This window comes from Moschus berezovskii, chromosome X (assembly GCF_049115385.1).
Source record: "Moschus berezovskii isolate FMDL1 chromosome X, NW_MosBer_1.0, whole genome shotgun sequence".
NCBI lineage: Eukaryota > Metazoa > Chordata > Mammalia > Artiodactyla > Moschidae > Moschus > Moschus berezovskii.
Window position 1 is genome coordinate 141261370 of NC_142488.1, and position 20081 is coordinate 141281450.

At 46.2% G+C, this 20081-nt stretch overlaps 1 long non-coding RNA gene across 4 annotated transcripts in view; it reads left to right on the forward strand.

The window, feature by feature from the left end:
* LOC148773485 (uncharacterized) overlaps nt 1-20081 on the forward strand; it is a 94940-nt gene that overhangs the window by 62698 nt on the left and 12161 nt on the right. For 3 of the 4 annotated variants that reach the window (XR_016036855.1, XR_016036856.1, XR_016036854.1), the window contains 2 exons: nt 10525-10584; nt 12497-19798. This is a non-coding gene — a long non-coding RNA (uncharacterized LOC148773485). Of the gene's footprint in view, nt 1-10524; nt 10585-12496; nt 19799-20081 lie in introns of those variants that run through there. The other variant, XR_016036857.1, reaches the window with a different exon arrangement.

A 20081-nucleotide genomic window follows, 5' to 3' on the forward strand; every position in this document is an offset into this window, starting at 1 on the left:
AAGAACCTGTGAAATGCTTAGGTGCAAGTCTTATGAAAGTGTATGTCACACGCTTCATAAGCCTGATTGTAAAAAATCAGGAATTAAGTAGGGGATCTATTCATGTTCATGGATTGGAAGATTCAATATTGTTTAGATATTAATTCTCCCCATATTGACCAATCACTTCTATGGCTGTCATCTCCTGCCCTGTTGCCCTCGCTATACCTGCATAATATAAAACCCATGTTTAGAAACATTGACCTCTAAGCAGGGAGTGTCTGGAGCTCAGTCTTCTTTTTTCTGCTCTCTCTCTGGATGCACCGTCACTCAGTCATATTTTTAATATCAGCTCCACAGTGATGACTCCCATAAGTCAGATCCCTGTCTTCTCTGAGGACTGTATATACAATAATAGCATCACCACCAACTCCTGCATCACCTCTGACCCCTTTATTCTCCTTATCCTGCCCAACTTGTCCTTTTTTATCTGACATGTTTAAGCACCATGAGAAATCCATTGGCATCCTTAATTTCTGAGATGGTGCCAGATTAACCCCTTCTAACTGGAAAGATCAACTGCAAGTCTGCATTCCTGCTTCCCCAAACTGCACTTTGTATTCTTGACTTTTTCTGGTTAGGCTCTCATTTTATGATCCTTTGAGAGGACGAAATACTGGATGAGTAAACAAACCTTTTCTGAGTATCTCTCAAAATTTTTTTCATGATGAAATTTGGCATAAGTTTTGTATTAGGGTCATCAGTTCAGTTCAGTCGCTCAGTCGTGTCCGACTCTCCGCGACCCCATGAATCACAGCACGCCAGGCCTCCCTGTCCATCACCAACTCCCGGAGTTCTCTCAAACTCATGTCCATCGAGTCGGTGATGCCATCCAGCCATCTCGTTCTCTGTCGTCCCCATCTCCTCCCGCCTCCAATCCCTCCCAGCATCAGAGTCTTTTACAGTGAGTCCACTCGTCGCATGAGGTGGCCAAAGTATTGCAGTTTCAGCTTTAGCATCAGTCCTTCCAATGAACACCCAGGATCGATCTCCCTTAGAATGGACTGGTTGGATCTCCTTGCGGTACAGGGGACTCTCAAGAGTCTTCTCCAACACCACAGTTGAAAAGCATCAATTCTTCGGCGATCAGCTTTCTTCACAGTCCAACTCTCACATCCATACATGACCACGGGAAAAACCATAGCCTTGACTAGACGGACCTTTGTTGGCAAAGTAATGTCTCTGCTTTTTAATATATTATCAAGGTTGATCATAACTTTCCTTCCAAGGAGTAAGCGTCTTTTAATTTCCTGGTTGCAATCAGCATCAGCATCTGCAGTGAATTAGGGTCATAGGTGAAGAAAAATTTCCATTTATCCCTAAATTGTTTGCATAAAAAATCTTATGAAATCAGCCGATTTCAGTCTTTGTTATTACTCATCACTCCGTCTCCTAAGGAAAAACCAAGTCCTCCAAAATTTCCGTTGTTTACAGATGAGACTTGCTCCAGGTGTGGAAACAGGCTGCTTATCTCTATCAGAGTACATCAGTTTAGGAACAGTACAGGTATTTTAACAGGTATTTAAAAATTAAACTTTTAGGCTTGCTTGGGCCGGCATTTGAAATGTAGCTCTTTAATTAAATAGTAAACATTAGTTCTCAAATCTTCAGTGTGAAAAAGTGACATCAGTGATATTTTATTCAGTTTTAGGGGAATGTGTATCTATATGTCCTGGACCCTTAATGAAACCTGTCACATTCACAACTTTCTCCTGTTTGGTAAATTTCCTCTATAAGCATAACTAGTAGCCTGTTGCTATGAAACGTCACCTTCTCTTGAGAAGTTTGAACAGGTTTTTGTATTCATGATATCAGTGATTTCAAATAAATAAAATCCAATTGTCACGCAACCACCATCCCCCCTTTTCTTTTTATTATAGGAATTTGCTTTGTTAAGCAAAATAAACCTATCTGGTTATAGGTGTTACGGGAAGATCTAGGTGGGATAGTACTTGAGTGTCAGATATCCTCTTGGGGGCCGTAGGTGTTGGATGTGGTAGAGATTGACTGTGTGCCCCTTGAAGAACATTCTGTCGTGGTGTCGAGGACTTGGTGGCAATGGTTTCTTAGGAAAAAAAACTAAACTGGCCCAGGAAACATTTCTGGAAAAAAAAAAAAAAGGTCCCTAGTGCTTTTCGTTGCCTGACATTCAACAAGGATGGAATGGACTCTGGGTTGCTCAGGAGAAGTTGGATTCTGGCGTTGTCCGCTGACCTGTCATTTCTTCCTGACGTGATAGGGACGAGTCCCTTCTTCTGCTCCAGACTCACTCTTCTGCCTGGGCTGCAGGTTCTGCCCCTCCTTGGTGACTTCCCGTGCCTGCTTTCTCAGTTCCTCACCCTGTCAGTATTCTCCTTACTTTCGCTTCTATCCTGTTCGCTTTCAGCCAAACGCCTCAGCATAACACCCAAACTCATTAGCAGTAGCAGACGTGCCCTGACTGTCCTGGCCTTGGCTTTGCCTCTCGCCATTTCCCACTTCCCTGTGCTGGTCATCCTGCGAAGTTCCAGGGCCACTTCTTTTCCATCAGAACCTCACCTTGGATATCACTTCTCCCAAGACACCTCTGAATCACAGATCAGGCTAAGTGACTTTTGCTCGCTTTGGCAGAGTATTTCAACGATGGGTTTTTCTAAGCCAACTCAATAGTCTGTAGGTTTTGCTTTTCATATATGTGTGTGCTGTGCATCTTCTGTTTGTTGTGCAGTCATGTTTGAAAGATTCCTGTATAGTTTGTCTTGGTTCTGGTTTGTTCCATGCCCTAGAATTTCACCAGCCTCTCGCTGGGGTCGTTGAAGATTCGACCTGAAAGCGCGCTTTTCCTCAGCTCCTTCCAAACAGGGCAGGGCAGTGGCAGCCTGGCTCTGGGTGGGAGATAGGGACAGGCTTGCCCCAATTCCCTAGGCACACCGTCTTCCTGACCGAATTCTGATTTGGAGACAGATGTGTGCACCACCTTCACTAAGTCCCAGTCTAGATTGTTTAAGGGGAAGGTTGATGTGTACTGTGTGTGTAAGAAGCACTCAGAAGCTAATGACAGGCCCTGGGGTGGCACTAATGGCAGCTTAACATAGAAACTGACTGAGGCCACGTCTCACATGGTTAGCGCCCTCTGTGGGGTGCAGCGCGCCCATGCCCAAGATAGTGCTGGCTCACGTGTGCATGGAAGGCCATGTGTGGCACCTCCACTGGATTGGCATGCGCCAGTTATTCATGGTCTACACCTCTTGAACCACTAGACTCCAAACCTTTGTCTATTTTATGGCTGTTGGATGCATTTAACACATTTTCTGCTAGGAACCGTGTTATGTGTGGAGAGGTAGCTCCTGGCAGCTCGGTGAACATGCTATGCATGTTCATGAGACAGATGTAGATAAGATTTGTGCATTTTTAAAGTTATATCAATATACAAATGTAAATTGGTATTACTTGGAAAATATTTCTGTAAGAAATACTTCCAGTTTACATCCTGAAATTCCAGGAAACCTCTTCCACTGTTGAAAAGAAAGTAGAGTTTTCCAACTCCAAGATGATACTGGTTGCTCTTGAACCTTGAGGCACAAGTATTTTGGAGAAAACCTCAGTAAAGTATGTGGGTTTTCTCTCTTATATGGAAGATTTATGGTAGCTTCATTTTGAAAGACTTCATTTGAAAAGACTTAATTGGAAACCCATTACGCTAATTCTCATGAAGGAATTTTCACTAAGAGAGTTCTGGGAACCTCTGTAGGGATAGCAGTTAAACTCTAGTTTCTAGAAATTGTGCTAAACCTAACTGGTGTAAAACAAAGTCTATTATCCAGGTAACGTCTCTTGTGCCTTGCTGCCTAAGGCTTTTTGTTGAAACTAAACACCACTGACTGTTTAGCCCTCTCAGGGCTGAGAGTCTCCGTTGGGAGATCTCTTGGGGTGGGGAATTTTCTACTTCTCTGCTGCAGCATGAATTGTGTAGATGATTGTCAAACAGTTGGCCAGGTTGAAAACTGTCACCAGGTCTTTACTCATAATTTCTTAGGGGAAGATGAGGAGTGGTTGTGACCATTGGTTATTTTATTTAAGATATTTGCAAAGTCACCAGCTCTTTAGTGTTTGATATGAGAAAGTTATTCGTGTTGGATTTTAGTGACAAGGGGGTAAGAGGAGGGACTGCTGCAGGAAGCTCGGAGGATGATGGAAGAGTTGAGGGGAGTAGCTCTAGAGTATAAGCAGGGTCCCTTAGTTGAGCTGACTGCAAAGAACAAGTTGAAGTCTTGTGCAGCAGTCATCTGGCGAGGTTGGCATAGTACTCCCTGAAATTTAAGGTCCTGAGTTAATTTCTTCTACAAAGATCTATTGAATGCTTCCTATGGACGATGTTGTGCTCTAAGTTTAAGGACTGTTGGTGGTGTTGTTCAGTTGCTCAGTCATATCTGACTCTTTGCGACCCCATGGACGGCAGATGCCAGATTTCCCTGTCTTTCACCATCTCCCATAGCTTGCTCAAACTCATGTCCATTGAGTCAGTGATGCCATCCAACTATCTGGTCCTCTGTCGTCCCCTTTTCCCACCTTCAATCTCTCCCAGCATCAGGATCTTTTCCAGTGAGTCAGCTCTTCACATCAAGTGGCCAAAGTATCAGAGCTTCAACTTGAGCATCAGCCCTTCTAATAAATATTCAGGATTGATTTCCTTTAGGATTGACTGGTTTGACCTCCTTGCGGTCCAAGGGACTCTCAAGAGTCTTCTCCAACACAACAGTTCAAAAGCATCACTTCTTCCATGTTCAGCCTTCTTTATGGTCCAGCTCTCACATCCATACATGACTACTGGAAAAACCATAGCTCTGAATAGACAGACCTTTTTTGGCAAAGTAAGGTCTCTGCTTTTTAATATGCTGTCTAGGTTGGTCATAACTTTTCTTCAGAGGAGCAAGCGTCTTTCTTTCATGGCTGCAGTCATCATCTGCAGTGACTTTGGGGCCCCCAAAAATAAAGTCTCTCACTGTTTCCATTGTTTCCCCATCTATTTGCCATGAAGAGATGGGACCGGATGCCATGATCTTTGTTTATTGAATATTGAGTTTTAAACCAGCTTTTTCACTCTCACTGTCATCAAGAGGCTCTGTAGTTCTTCTTCACTTTCTGCCATAAGGATGGTGTCATCTGCATATCTGAGGTTATTGATATTCCAGTTTGTCCTTCATCCAGCCCAGCATTTCACATGATGTACTCTGCATATAAGTTAAATAAGCAAGATGATAAGTAGAGCCTTGGCATACTCTTTTCCCTATTTGGAACCAGTCTGTTGTTCCATGTTCGGTTCTAAGTGTTGCTTCTTGACCTGCATGCGGGTTTCTCAAGAGGCAGGTAAGGTGGCCTTGTATTCCCATCTCTTGAAGAATTTTCCACTCTTTATTATTATGTTCCACACAGTCAAAGTCTTTAGCGTAGTCAATGAAACACAGTAAATGTTTTTCTGGAATTCTCTTGCTTTTTCTGTGATCCAGTGGGTGTTGGCAATTTGATCTCTGGTTGCTCTGCCTTTTCTAAATCCAGCTTGAACATCTGGAAGTTTTCTGTTCACAAACCGGTAAAGCCTATCTTGAAATATTTTGAGTATTACCTTGTTCGCATGTGAAATGAACACAATTATGTGGTAGTGTGAACATTCTTTGGCATTGCCTTTCTTTGGGATTGGAATGGAAACTGACTTTTTCCAACCTGTGGCCACTGCTGAGTTTTCCATATTTGCTGGCATATTGAGTGCAGCACTTTCACAGCATTTTAGGGTTTGAAATAGTTCAGCTGGAATTCCATCACCTCCACTAGCTTTGTTCATAATGATGCTTCCAAAGACCCACTTGTCTGGCACTCCAAAATGTCTGGCTCTAGGTGGGTGAACACACTATCATTGTTATCTGGGTCATTAAGATCTATTTTGTGTAATTCTTCTGTGTATTCTTGCCTCCTCTTCTTAATAACTTCTTCCTCTGTTAGGTCCATACCATTTCTGTCCTTTATTGTGCTCATCTTTGCATGACATGGAACCTTGGTATCTCTAATTTTCTTGAAGAGCTCTCTAGTCTTTCCCATTCTGTGGTTTTCCTCTATTACTTTGCATTATCCACTTAGGAAGGCTTTCTTATCTCCCCTTGATATTCTTTGGAAGTCTGCTGTAACCAGGAACAAAAGAGGCAGAAATCTCCATTCCGATGTATAGGAGGGAAGGACAATTTCATAAACAGATTGATGTCAGTTAGCAGTGGAAAACTTTATACAGATAACGTAGGAAATGAGCAGTAGAGAGATGGGTCAGGAAAGGACTCTCCAAGAGGTTGATGTGAGGAAAGAGGCAATGTGCAGTGTGGGGGGAAAGTGTTCTAGGGTTGAGGACAGTCAGGGCACGGCCCAGGACGGGAGCATTGAAGGCAGGGCCAGAGAGACTGAAATGGAGTAAAGACAGTGAGAGATGGCAGCACTGTGGAGACTCTGACTTCATTCCGAGGATGCTGGGGAGTCATTTGAGGGTTTTGAGCAGAGGAGGACCATGATCTAACTTCCATGTTAACAAGACCACTCTGGCTGCAGGTAAGAGATCTTGTGGCTGGGGCAGCAGTGGTTGGATTAGAGGTGGTGAGAAGTGTTCCAAAGGGAGCGATGCCTCAAAGACGGAGCTGATAGGATTCAGGGATGGATACAGTGAAGAGACCATAAGGAGGAGGTGATCAAAGGTGACTTCTAAATAGAGGGGTGGAATTCCCTGTAATTAAGGTAGAGAAACCTATAGAGAGGGCAGGCGTTTGTTTTGTTTTTACTGTGGATGGAGTGGAATGATAACGTGTCCTGTTGGATGGTTAGAGGGACAAGGGTAGAGGAGCACTGGCTTTTGACATTCCTGTGTCCTGACAAGGCACCCTTAGATATCGAAGACCTCTCAAACTTAGAGACATCTGCCCGTTGCACTTTTGTTGTTGTTCGGTCACTAAGTCACGTTCGAGTCTTTGCAATGCCATGGACCGCAGCACACCAGGCTTCCCTGTGATTCACTGTCTCCTGGAGTTTGCTCAAACTCATGTCCATTGAGTCAGTGATGCCGTCTAACTGTCTCATCCTCTGATGACCCTTCTCCTTTTGCCTTCAGTCTTTCCCAGCAGCAGCGTCTTTTTCAATGTGTTGGCTTTTCATATCAGGTGGCCAAAGTATGGAAGCTTCAGCTTTAGCATCAGTCCTTCAGTGAATATTCAGAGTTGATTTCCATTGTATATATGTACTGCAACTACTTAATATGTACTGCAACTACTTAATCTATTCATCTGTCACTGGCCATCTAGGTTGCTTCCACGTCCTCCTGCTGCCTCTTTTTAATCTTTTCTGCTTCTGTTCGGTCCTCACCGTATCTGTCCTTTATCGTGCCCATCCTTGCATGTAATGTTCCCTTGACATCTCCAGTTTTCTTGAAGAGGTCTCTAGTCTTTGCCATTGTATTGTTTTGCCCAGAGCACTAGGATTTGGCATTTCCCTTGGAGGATCATGGGATCAGGCTTGCCCTGTTGCCAGGCAGAGACCTTGAGAAGCAGCCTTAGGAAATAAAACAAAAGGACTCCAGTTGGGCCAGAGCTTCCTGCTGGCATAGACCCTCAGGGATGGGTCTTCCTTCCTAGGGTCACTTCCTTTTCTCTTTCATCACCTCGTCACTGCCATTACTGCTGAGTCCAACCAGGCTTTCTCTGGTGCCCTCTCTCTCCAGAGTTTCTCTCTTCCTCCCTTGTTTGCTGAGCAGCACAGCGCCCTTAAGATGCAAGTACAGCTTTCCCTTGGTACAGGTGTTTCTTTCTTTATTCGTGTTACAGGTGGTTCTTTATTCTCCCATGCCCCTTCTGTTTCATCTCTGTTTTGATTCGATATGTGAGAACTTTACCATCACTGGGTTGCATAAATGGCTATTTACATTGTAAAATCATCAGAATTTATCTTATTTTGCAAAAATACACTTACTAGGGAAAAGGAGTCTGGTTATTTCTGGGCCTTTTGGCATCAAGCTGGGCAGGGGCGCTAGTGGTGAGGAGGGAAGCCGAGTGGGGGAGCATCGCCCTTCTCTCTTCCATCCCCCCTCTCACGCTCCTCACCGTTTGCCTGTCTCCCACGTCACTCCTCTGCGCCAGGTGCCATGCAGGTCCTTGTGGGAGCAGGGTGGACCTGGGGCTCCTCAGCAGACAGGAAGTCTTCCGAATTCTCAGGTAGGCAGTGGGAGAGTCCCTGAAGGTGTGGTTCTGGAGAAGGGCAGGACCAGATTGGGGTTGTAGAAGGAGAACCCTGGCATCAACGGAAGATCAGATACTGGAGGAGAAGCAGAGACAAGCTGGTTAGAAGCTGGTTAAAGTACATTGTGGGGGTGAGAGCGTCCCAGAGAGGCTTGTGGGGAGGAAAGCAGAGCAGAGGAGGATGTGGTGACTGGAAAGCCAGGGAACAGCCACAGGGTGATGTGAAGCCGAGTGGAAAGAGACACTGGAGTACCGCTGAGGGCAGGAGGCAGGAGAAGGTCACCGGAAGTTATGTCGAGTCTGAGGGCCTCGTAAGATCCCTACGTGAGCGAAACAGTGTTCTGAGATTACCACCTAGAGCCATGTTGAAGGCAGATGGAAGCACAGGGTGAGCTCAGGGAAGATTCGGGGGCTAGAGAAAAACTTGAGAGTTCTGGGTATAGATTGTGGTGATTGAGGGGGTAAAATCGGGACATGGGCTGGAGGACGGCTCTCAGGTGTCTGCTGGGGGCTGAGCAAGAGGCGACACCACCAGGTGCACTTCACTACAGATACCGACAGGGCCTTGAAAATCCTTGGTGGTGCTCTTATGTCTAACATTCTCAGCTTCTAATTTCCTCTCAGATCTGTTCTGTCGCCCCAGCATAATCTTATAAACCTTTTTTGGTGGCTTAGGTTACACAGGTTTCCAGTCTCTTCTCAGTGTAACTTCATCTGCATGGAAACCTTGTAAGTAGATCATTTTAATAATAAAGCTTATTCTTTGAAATGTTCATTATCAAGGTCATGTTTCAGAGGCTTTGCTGCACCAAGAATTAAGTTATTGGACAGCATTCCCACACTGCTCCATACCTGTGACATGCAATTCTTGTAAAGGTGGTAGTTAGTAATTCATTCCTCTGACCTGAAGGGTGGGACATTTTTCCTTTGAAAGGGTTTAGTAACATTTACAGAAACTGGAAGCCAGTGCCAGAACTGATCCGACTGCTTTTCCTTTCTCAAAGAGCCTCTTGCTAGCTCTCCTAGGAGCCAGGAGAAGCCCTTCTGCCCCTCGTGGCTTGGGCTCAGGGTGGCCCACTGCAGTTTCTGAGATTGAAATCCATCAGCGGACTGTGGCGCTGTGGTGCTGCTCTGCAGAGCAATTACCACCAACCCCTCCCAATCCACAGAAGGTCCCCAAAGGAATCGCTTGTGGAAATTGATCTGGGAGACAATTCCATATATTCAGTTGGCATTAGTCAGTGGTTTTTCCCTTTGACCAAGTCAGGAAAAAGAAATGTAATTTTTATAAGGTTTGTTTGAAGTAGATTTTATGGGTTAGTAAAGTACATTTGCAGAGAAGGCAATGGCAAGCCACTCCAGTACTCTTGCCTAGAAAATCGCATGGACGGAGGAGCCTGGTGGGCTGCAGTCCATGGGGTCGCTACTAGTTGGACACGACTGAGCGACTTCACTTTCACGCATTGGGGAAGGAAATGGCAACCCACTCCAGTGTTCTTGCCTGGAGAATCCCAGGGACGGGGGAGCCTGGTGGGCTGCTGTCTATGGGGTCGCGCAGAGTCGGACACGACTGAAGCGACTTAGCAGCAGCAGCAGCAATATACATTTGTGTGGTGAAAATTTTTCATAAGTTACATTAGGAAGGTGATTTTTTGAACAAACTGATAACACGCTGTGTAAATGTTGTTTGACTTCTTAGTTATTTAACACATGCATAGTTTTCTTCTCAGTTGGGCTGTGGTCTCAAAAAAGAGCAAAGTGCTTCTGCTATTGTGATCCATATAATACCTGTCACAGGACAAACTTATAATAGACTATTTCCTAAGAAATCTGTTTTGCCTGGAACTCAGATATAGTAGAAGTTCATGTTTCATATTTTCAGAATCTGAATTTACTTTAGACTCACCAGGAATTTCATTACTTAACCACATTATATTCACCCTCTGTTTATTCTCTGTGCATACCCAGGTTAGGAAATATTCTTCAATTCATTTGAAGAACAGTAACAGTCCTCAGGATTTAATTGATGTGTGGGGAAGAGGTTCTTGCTGATTGATTTTGAAGAAATCGTTGGGCTGCCACAGATTGTGTTCCTATGGTATTATTGTCACCATGTTACTCACACAGGTCACTTTCACTAATGTATGAAGCAATAATGCTACTATTTACCCTGTATTCCCCATAACTCAGTGAATAAATTTGAGCAGCCAAAGCTAAAGTGTAATTTATTCTTTGTTTTTCAAAGATCTCATCAGAAAATTGAAGACTCAGAAGAGAGCAGTGATGAAATTCTTGCTTGTCTGTGGTAAGGTCATGCGATTTGCCTGCCCAGGAGTGTAGAAATAATGAGGGGTCTTGGAAGGGAGGCATTGTGGGTAGTGATGTAGAGAGACATTTGCTCTGTGGCTGCTCGTCATTGTGGGAGGCCCAAGACAGGACAAAAGGAGACAGTGGCATTAACTTGCTCTGCTCTCAGGCAGCCTCTCCTGCAAGATTACAGATACTGTTAATGGAAAGTTCTGGAACCTTAGAGGAGGACTTTAAAAAATAATGTATGACTTAACCTAGGGAAAACTCTGACCTACTGCACAAAGGAGAAAAGACTGCATGTTTCATTAGGGAAAAAAAAGGATCAGCTCAACCAACAGATCAGTACTGGATTACAACATTTTCATTATGTCTTTTACAGCCATTAATTAATTAACCTGTTGGTTGAGGAGAAGCTTATCCCCTTCTTCCCAGAAGAAGCTGGCCATGGTCACTAATCATTAAGCTCTGGTTGCTGACAGGCTGTAGCAATCCTGTCTTACAAACTCTAGCTTTCCCAAAGATTCTTGAGTGCTTCTTTAACTGTATTTAAGAAATGGTGGTTGCTGAAAATCATGCTGGATTGGGTTATGTATGTGAAGTGAAACTGATCTTGTATAGTTTCACACCCCAAGTTTTGGCATCTGGGCACAGCTTGAAAGTTAAAAGTTGTCTTTCCTACTCTTCTAGAATGTAGCTTAGAAAATGAATTTTTGGCTAAATATAGTGATGAGTAGTATAAAACTTCACATGCAATGGAATCTTGACAGTGTGTTAAGAAAAAATATTTAACATGAACTTTGCAGTTTAAAGGGCTTCCCTAGTGGCTCAGACAGTAAAGAATCTGCCTGCAATGAGGAGACCGGGGTTTGATCCCTAGGTCAGGAAGATCCCCGGGAGAAGGGAATGGCAACACATTCCAGTATTCTTGCTGGGAAATCCCATGGACAGAGGAGGCTGGTGGGCTGCAGTCCATGGGTTTGGAAAGAGTTGGACATAACTGAGTGGCTGGGACTTCACTTCACTTGCAGTTTAAAATACTGACCAAAGAGGAGTACCTATGGGGTGCAAGGTCATTAATAGCCATCTATTAAAAAAAAAAAAAACCTACTCACTGTGTACCAAATACTGTGTTAAACATTGTGTGTTTCTATGTGTGTGTTTACATACCCATGTACACATTATACTTCACTACAGCCTTGTGAAATAGGTGGCATAATCTTTGCCTTATAGACATGAAAGCTTCTAGAGGTTAAGTAACTTGCCCAAGGTCACCCACCTAAAAAGGAACAGAGCCAGGATCTAAACTCAGGATTTTCTACTTCTCAGTCATATTCTCCTAATCACTGGGCCTCATCTTTTTTTTTTTTTTAATTTACTGTTTTTTTTTTTCTATTGGAGGCTAATTATTTTACAATATTATATTGGTTGGTTTTGACATGAATCCACCCCGGGTGTACATGAGTGCCCCCTCCTGAACTCCCCTCCCACCTCCCTCCTCTCTTTATCCTCCCTCTGGGTCATCCCCGCACACCAGCCCCGAGCATCCTGTTACATGCATCGACCCTGAACTGGCGATTCGTTTCACATATGACAACAGACATGTTTCAATGCCATTCTCCCAAATCATCCCACCCTCACCCTCTCCCACAGAGTCCCAAAGACTGTTCTATACATCTGTGTCTCTTTTGCTGTCTCTTATACAGGGTTATCATTTCCATCTTTCTAAATTCCATATATATACTTTAGTATACTGTATTGGTGTTTTTCTTTCTGGCTTTCTTCACTCTGTATAATAGGATCCAGTTTCACCCACCTCATTAGAACTGATTCAAATGTATTCTTTTTAATGGCTAAGTAATACTCCATTGTGTATATGTACCAAAGCTTTCTTATCCATTCTTCTGCAGATGGACATCTAGGTTGCTAAATAATGTAATAAAGATATAAGCATCTGAATGCAGAGTTCCAAAGAATAGCAAGCAGAGATAAGAAAGCCTTCCTCAACGATCAATGCAAAGAAATAGAGGAAAAACAACAGAATGGGAAAGACTAGAGATCTCTTCAAGAAAATTAGAGATACCAAGGGAACATTTCATGCAAAGATGGGCTCGATAAAGGACAGAAATGGTATGGACCTAACAGAAGCAGAAGATATTAAGAAGAGGTGGCAAGAATACACAGAAGAACCATACAAAAAAAGATCTTCACGACCCAGATAATCACGATTGTGTGATCACTCACCTAGAGCCAGATATCTTGGAATGTGAAGTCAAGTGGGCCTTAGAAAGCATCACTACGAACAAAGCTAGTGGGTGATGGAATTCCAATTGAGCTATTTCAAATCCTGAAAGATGATGCTGTGAAAGTGCTACACTCAGTAGGCCAGCAAATTGGGAAAACTCAGCAGTGGCCACAGGACTGGAAAAGGTCAGTCTTCATTCCAATCCCAAAGAAAGGCAATGCCAAAGAATGCTCAAACTACCACACAGTTGCACTCATCTCACACGCTAGTAAAGTCATGCTCAAAATTCTCCAAGCCAGGCTTCAGCAATATGTGAACCGTGAACTTCCAGATGTTCAAGCTGGCTTTAGAAAAGGCAGAGGAACCAGAGATCAAATTGCCAACATCTGCTGGATCATGGAAAAAGCAAGAGAGTTCTAGAAAAACATCTGTTTCTGCTTCCTTGACTATGCCAAAGCCTTTGACTGTGTGGATCACAATAAACTGTGGAAAATTCTGAAAGAGATGGGAATCCCAGACCACCTGACCTGTCTCTTGAGAAACCTGTATGCAGCTCAGAAAGCAACAGTTAGAACTGGGCATGGAACAACAGACTGGTTCCAAATAGGAAAAGGAGTACATCAAGGCTGTATATTGTCACCCTGCTTATTTAACTTATATGCAGTGTATGTCATGAGGAACGCTGGACTGGAAGATGCACAAGCTGGAATCAAGATTGGCGGGAGAAATATCAATAACCTCAGATATGCAGATGACACCACCCTTATGGCAGAAAGTGAAGAGGAACTAAAAAACCTCTTGATGGAAGTGAAAGAGGAGAGTGAAAAAGTTGGCTTAAAGCTCAACATTCAGAAAACTTAACATTCAGAAAAATCATGGCATCTGTTCCCATCACTTCATGGGAAATAGCTGGGGAAACTGTGGAAACAGTGTCAGACTTTATTTTTGGTGGCTCCACAATCACTGCAAATGGTGATTGCAACCATGAAATTAAAAGACGCTTGCTCCTTGGAAGTAGAGTTATGACCAACCTAGATGCCATATTAAAAAGCAGAGACATTACTTTGCCAACAAAGTTCCGTCTAGTCAAGGCTATGGTTTTTCCAGTGGTCATGTATGGATGTGAGTGTTGGACTGTGAAGAAACCTGAGCACCGAAGAATTGATGCCTTTGAACAATGGTGCTGGAGAAGACTCTTGAGAGTCCCCTGGACTGCAAGGAGATCCAACCAGTCCATCCTAGGGGAAATCAGTCTTGGGTATTCATTGAAAGGACTGATGCTAAGTAGCGTGGACCAGCCTCTATTACTCCATGTCCACCAAAGAATTCATCTCTGGTGCACCCTTTAATCTCCAGGGTCATGCTCAGCCTCAGTTCCAGCAACTTCTCTGTGGGACTGAACCTCATCTGAGGCAACTCAGGACACAGGAATGACGTGTCAAATGATGATTTGCTTGCTGGTGTATACGCTCAAGCAACCCTGGAGTTCTACTTGTGGGAGGGATGATGCCAGGAACAAGCAGGGCAGTGTGGAAAGCCTACCGGGTGAGGATGGGGTTGGGGACAGGAGGCCCCTGGCCACCAGAAGTCCCCCCACTGGCCTTCAGTCACCTGCTGCTCAGACGCAAAACCCAACAGTAGAGTGGGAGGGGGCAGTGAAGTGGGCCTGGGCACCTGCCAGGAGCTAGAAAGGGGAGCAGGGACAGGAGTTGGTGGGGGCAGAATCCAGAGAAGGGCAAAGGACCCCGGGAAGAGCACAAGCTTGGGAGGAGGCCCAGGCGTCCTGGGAAGGTCATGAGAGAGGGGGATTCTGGGCCTGGGGAGGGATGAGGAGTGCTGGCCGGTGGCCTATGGGTTTCTGAAGCAAGACACTGGGTTTCTCCAGGGTCTGCAGAAAGCTGCAGAGTGTGGGGTCAGAAGAGGATGCAGGGCTGTGGTGGGGAGTGGGGGCAATAAGCAGATTTCAGAGATGGGGAGAGGGCCTCGGGGCTTGGGGGAAGGGAGAGTGCTCCAAGGAAGAGATGGGGCGTCCAGGGAGAGGGCTCAGGATCACAGATCAGGATGGAGCCACAGGGTCTTGGGAAGAACATGGAATCCTGGGGATTTCTGAGAGGACTCTGGGGGTCTGGGGAGGGCAACTGGGTGCAGGGAAGAGATGTCCAGCTTAAGAAAGGGCGCTAGGGTCCTGGGAAGGGGCATGGGGTCCAGGGGAGGGGCGTGTGGGTTGAGAGGTGGGGCTTGGGATTGGATCGTGGGCAAGGAATCTGGGGAGAGGTGCCGGGTCCAGGGAAGGAATTTGGAAACAAGGGAGGGGCAAGTGGTTTCAGGAAGAGGCTTGGGGTCTGAGATGGGAGCACCCAGAGTACGGGGAGGGATGCGGGACTGGGAGAGGACTTGGGGTCCCGGGGATCAACAGAGAATCCATAGGAAGAGCGCGGGGTCATGGTAAGAGATGCGGATTCCAGGGACTAACCAGGGTCGCGGGGCGGGAGCCTCAGAGGGCTGAGGCAGCACTTTACCTGCTTGGGATGGAGTCGTCCTACAGGTCCCGGCAAATGTACCACAGGATCACGCAGAGGATGAGCAGAATAGTGAAGAGGAACAGAGCCACGAAGATGGCCTTGGTCACCGGGGAGACCAGGGCATGCATGGTCTCACCGAGGGGGCGCCGCGGGGTCCTGAAGGAGGGACAGCGACGAGAGTGGTGCGGCCTGCCACCTGCACCCGTGGAGAGACGCCCTGACAGGGAAGAATCTTCTGCGGGCCAGCATCCCAGGGGTGCCTGTGCCCTTGGGGCCAAGGGCATGCCCGGTATGGTGGAGACACCAGGTCCCCTGGACCCCCAACCCACGACTCCTTCACCGTGGTGCAGCCGGGAGGCTCTGCCCTTGGACGGTGGGAATCAAAGAATCTTAAGGCTGAGGGAGAACTGTCAGGCACTGCGGGGCACCTCCAGAGTGGACCCGGGGTCTCCTTGAGGAGAGAGACTGGGGAGAGGTGTGGGGGTCTCCCCTATGTTCCCCGGGGCATCCCTAAAAGACCATCCCTCTCATCTCTGTGGCACTTCGGGAAAGGACACATTGGGGAGGTCATACACTAGTCCCAGCCCGTCCCATCCCGTGCCCAGCACTACACACTGACATTTTCCTGCACACAGTGACCGGTTCCAGGGCCGTCACCATCCTTTGGTGGATCTTTAAGGAAAAGTGAAAGTCACTCAGTTGTGTCCAACTCTGTCAGTCTCCTCTGTCCGTGGAAATCTTAAGGCTACACTGGAATGGGTTGCCATTCCCTTCTCCAGGGGATTTTCCTGACCCCAGAATCGAACCCTGGTCTCCTGCACTGCAGGCAGGTGCCTTACCACGATTCTGAGACACCAGGAAATAGACTCTTGAGTCCCTTGGACTGACTGCAAGGAGGTCCAACCAGTCCATTCTAAAGGAGATCAATCCTGGGTGTTCATTGGAAGGACTGATGCTAAAGCTGAAACTCCGATACTTTGGCCACCTCATGCGACACGTTGACTCACTGGAAAAGAGTCTGAGGCTAGGAGGGATTCGGGGTGGGAGGAGACGGGGACGACAGAGAATGAGATGGCTGGATGGCATCACCGACTCGATGGACATGAGTGAACTCCGGGAGTTGGTGATGGACAGGGAGGCCTGGCGTGCTGTGATTCATGGGGTCTCAAAGAGTCGGACACGACTGAGCGACTGAACTGAACTGAAGAAGAGAGGAGCCAAAAGTAGCCGCTATGGGCCAGGGCTGTTTGAACAAATCCCGAGCCTTCTCAAGGTCCAAAAGGGTGCATCCACCTGTGCCTGGGGTGAGCCAAGGCCCACTCTGGCTGCTTTGTCTCCATTGCAACCCACCCTCCCCACCCCCACCCCAACTTCTGCCCTCTGCAGCCCACCAGTGGTTCTGGACCAGCAGCATCCCCATCACCTGGGTGCAGAGAAGAGAACTGAGATCTTAGGCTCCACGCAACTACACAGCGAGGATCTGCATATTAACGAGATCCCCAGGAGGGGAGGGGTTTCCCTGGTGGCTCAGATGGTAAAGCATCTGCCTGCAATGCGAGAGACCCAGGTTCGATCTCTGGGTCTGGAAGATCCCCTGGAGAAGGGAATGGCAACCCCAGAATTTCATGGACAGAGGAGACTGGTGGCTTCCTTGGGTTCGCAGAGTCAGACACTACTGAGAGACTCACACTTTCACTTTCAGGATGGGGAGGGGGCAAGTCACCACGTGTTCACTGCCACTTGTGCTGTGGTCCTCTGCCTTGTATAGTCTGTGAATGCAGGGTCATGGTGTCTTTCATAGTCAGGAAAGGCTTCCCCATTGGCTCCTGCGTGCCTGCCAAGTCGCTTCAGTTCTGTCCTGGGTTGGCAAGCGGTTCTTTAACCCCTACCGCCACCCAGTGGTGAGTAATTCGCCTGCAATGCAGGAGCTGCAGGAGAGGAGGGTTGGATCTCTGGGTCTGGAAAATTCCTTGCAGGAGGAAATGGCAACCCACTCCAGAATTCCTGCCTGGGAAATTCCGTGGACAGAGGAGCCTGGTGGGCTACAGTCCATGAACGACTTAGCAAGCACGCATATTCAGAAGTAATCTTCAGTGGAGACTTTCTGGAAGCTCCAGTTAGTTACTCACCTAGCAAGAGTTGGTCTCAGTTCCTTAGGAGCGTGATTTCATTCATTCTGGAGAAGAAATTTTTTCATGAACTGAAGAGCAAGGACTATGAAGAAAAAATTTGATCTTAATGATGTAAAGGAAAACAGAAGTTAGGTTTTCTCTTCCCAGCCCCCACCCACCTCCAAACCTCTGTTCTTGGTTTTCTCCTACTGTCTCAGGTGGAGACAGGCGGTAAATAGTGATTTCTGTGCTCTGCATGTCACCCCTGCAGTCTAGCCTGTTCTAGTGAGAGGGAGAAGTAGCGCTTTGCCCATGGAGTTGTCAGAAAACATGATTGTCAGACTTGCAAGCACTGACTGCACAGACCAGATCACATTTCACTCCCTCAGCTGCCAACATGCCACATATGAGCCACTGTCAGAAGAGCATTGCTGTTGGAAGGAGTGAGGCCACTTGCAGTTTGGGTGAGATCCTGCATGCTCAGTCGGTCAGTTGTGTTCTACTCTTTGCGACCCCATGGACCGCAGCCTACCAGGTGGTTCTGTCCATGGGATTTCCCAGGCAAGAATACCAGAGTGGGTTGTCATTTCCTCCTCCAGAGGCTCTTCCTGACCCAGGGATCGAACCCTCATCTCCTGCATCGCAGGCAGATTATTTACCACTGAGCCACGTTGTGAAATATCTCTGAATTGGAATATCTCTGAACAGACTTAGGTCCGTTCAAGCAAGAAGTGTTTCCCCATGGTCTTTGCTGCTAAATTCCTTAAATTGTCACTGCTCTGAGTTAGTGTACCATGATTTTCTGTGCTGAATCTTTTCCTATGATGATAGCAACTTTCCTTCCTCAGCATCAGGCCAGGCCAGCAGGACCATCCAATCTGTAAAATATTAGGCACCTGCTGTGTACCGGGTATCTAGGGGGTACAGCAGTGAAGGCAGCAATCAGTAAGACAGAACCCAGGATGAGAGTCTAGTGGAGGCCCTAGAACAGCATGCAGATACCTAGGGCAGAGGCAGGTGTGGGGTTTGCCTACTCAGATCTGAGCAAGGTTCAGAAGAGAGACTGAAGAGTGAGGTCAGATAAGAATAGCGGAACAGGAGGAGGCTTCATGAAGAGCTCGCAATAGGAGAGAGAGGGGAAGGTCACTGCATGCACTGCTAACCCAGAGATGTGAAGTGCAGTCCTATGTGAGAAGTCGCAATAGGGTTATTCTGTGGCCAGAACAGAAGGTTGTGGCACAGGACAAGACAAAAGGAACACGCAAATGCAGATGCTGGTGGGGTCTCGGTGGCTGAAAAAAATGATTGAAGCTGCCCAGCTGCAGGAGAAACACCAACCCAGCACAGGGGCCAAGTGTTGTCAGTGCTTCCCCTCTTTTTCAAATTGAGCTTTAAATCCAGATTTTGATGTTGCCTCTCCGAATTTTAAGTGGCTGGCAACCACTGTGGAAAAGCTAAAAGCATCCTTTCTCTCATACTGACATGTCTCCCAGCCCCATTCCCCCACATATGACTCCCTCTGCTTTTCTCTGCTCTCCTTTCCCAGGGTCACACAGCACCCAGCCAAGATGGTACCTGTGGAAACAGGCAGTGGGTAGGAAAGGGTGAAGGGAAGAGAAAGTGCCATGGTGATGGAAGCTACCAAGCTCCGTTACTCTCCAGAGAGGCAAGCCATAAGTTCCTGGTAGGTGCTTTTTCTCTCTACCAATCAGAAATAGCACCCGTGAGACCAAGACGAACAAGTGATCTACCAATTTTATTGACATATATTCTACATACCAGAGAATTCACTCTTCACTCATTTTCAGTGTATCATTGAATGCATCTTGGTATTCAGTGTGATGCTTACTGTAAGGTTTTCATTGAGGAATTATGCTTCTATTCTTAGCTCATTGAATAGTTTTTATTAAAAAAGGCTGTTGGATTTCACTAAATGCTTTTCCTGTATATATTGAGGTAATCCTGTGGTTTTTGTCCTTTGTTCTATTAATGTGATACATGACACTAATTGATTTTCACATGTTAAAACAACTGCATATCTGGGATAAACCCAACTTGGTTATGGTGTATCGTCCCTCTTATGTGGTGCGGGATCCAGTTGATTAGCATATTGTTAAGCATTTTGTACATTTGTCATGATCTATCATTGTCTTTCTTTGTGATGACTTTATTCAGTTTGGCATATAATACTGGCTGTGTAAAATGAGTTGGGAAGTGTTCCCCCTCTCTTTAACATTTTGGTACAGTGTGTGAGGATCAGTGTTCATTCTTTTACTGTTTGGTAGAATCCAAAATTAAAGCCATCTGAACCTGGGCTTTTTTTTTTTTTTTTTTGCAGAAATAATTTTTACATAATTCGAAACTCTTACTTTTTAAAAAATTGTATTTCTTTTATTTTTGGCTGTGCTGGGTCTTTGTTGCTGCATGCAATCTTTCTCTAGCTGCAGCTGCTGGAGACCACTCTCTTGTGGAGCACGGGCTCTAGGATGCACGGGCTTCAGTAGTTGTGGCTCATGGGCCCACTTGCTGCCTGGCACATGAAATCCTCCAAGACCAGAGATGAAACCCGTGTTCCCAGCTGTGGCAGGCAGATTCCTAACCATTGGACCACCAGGGA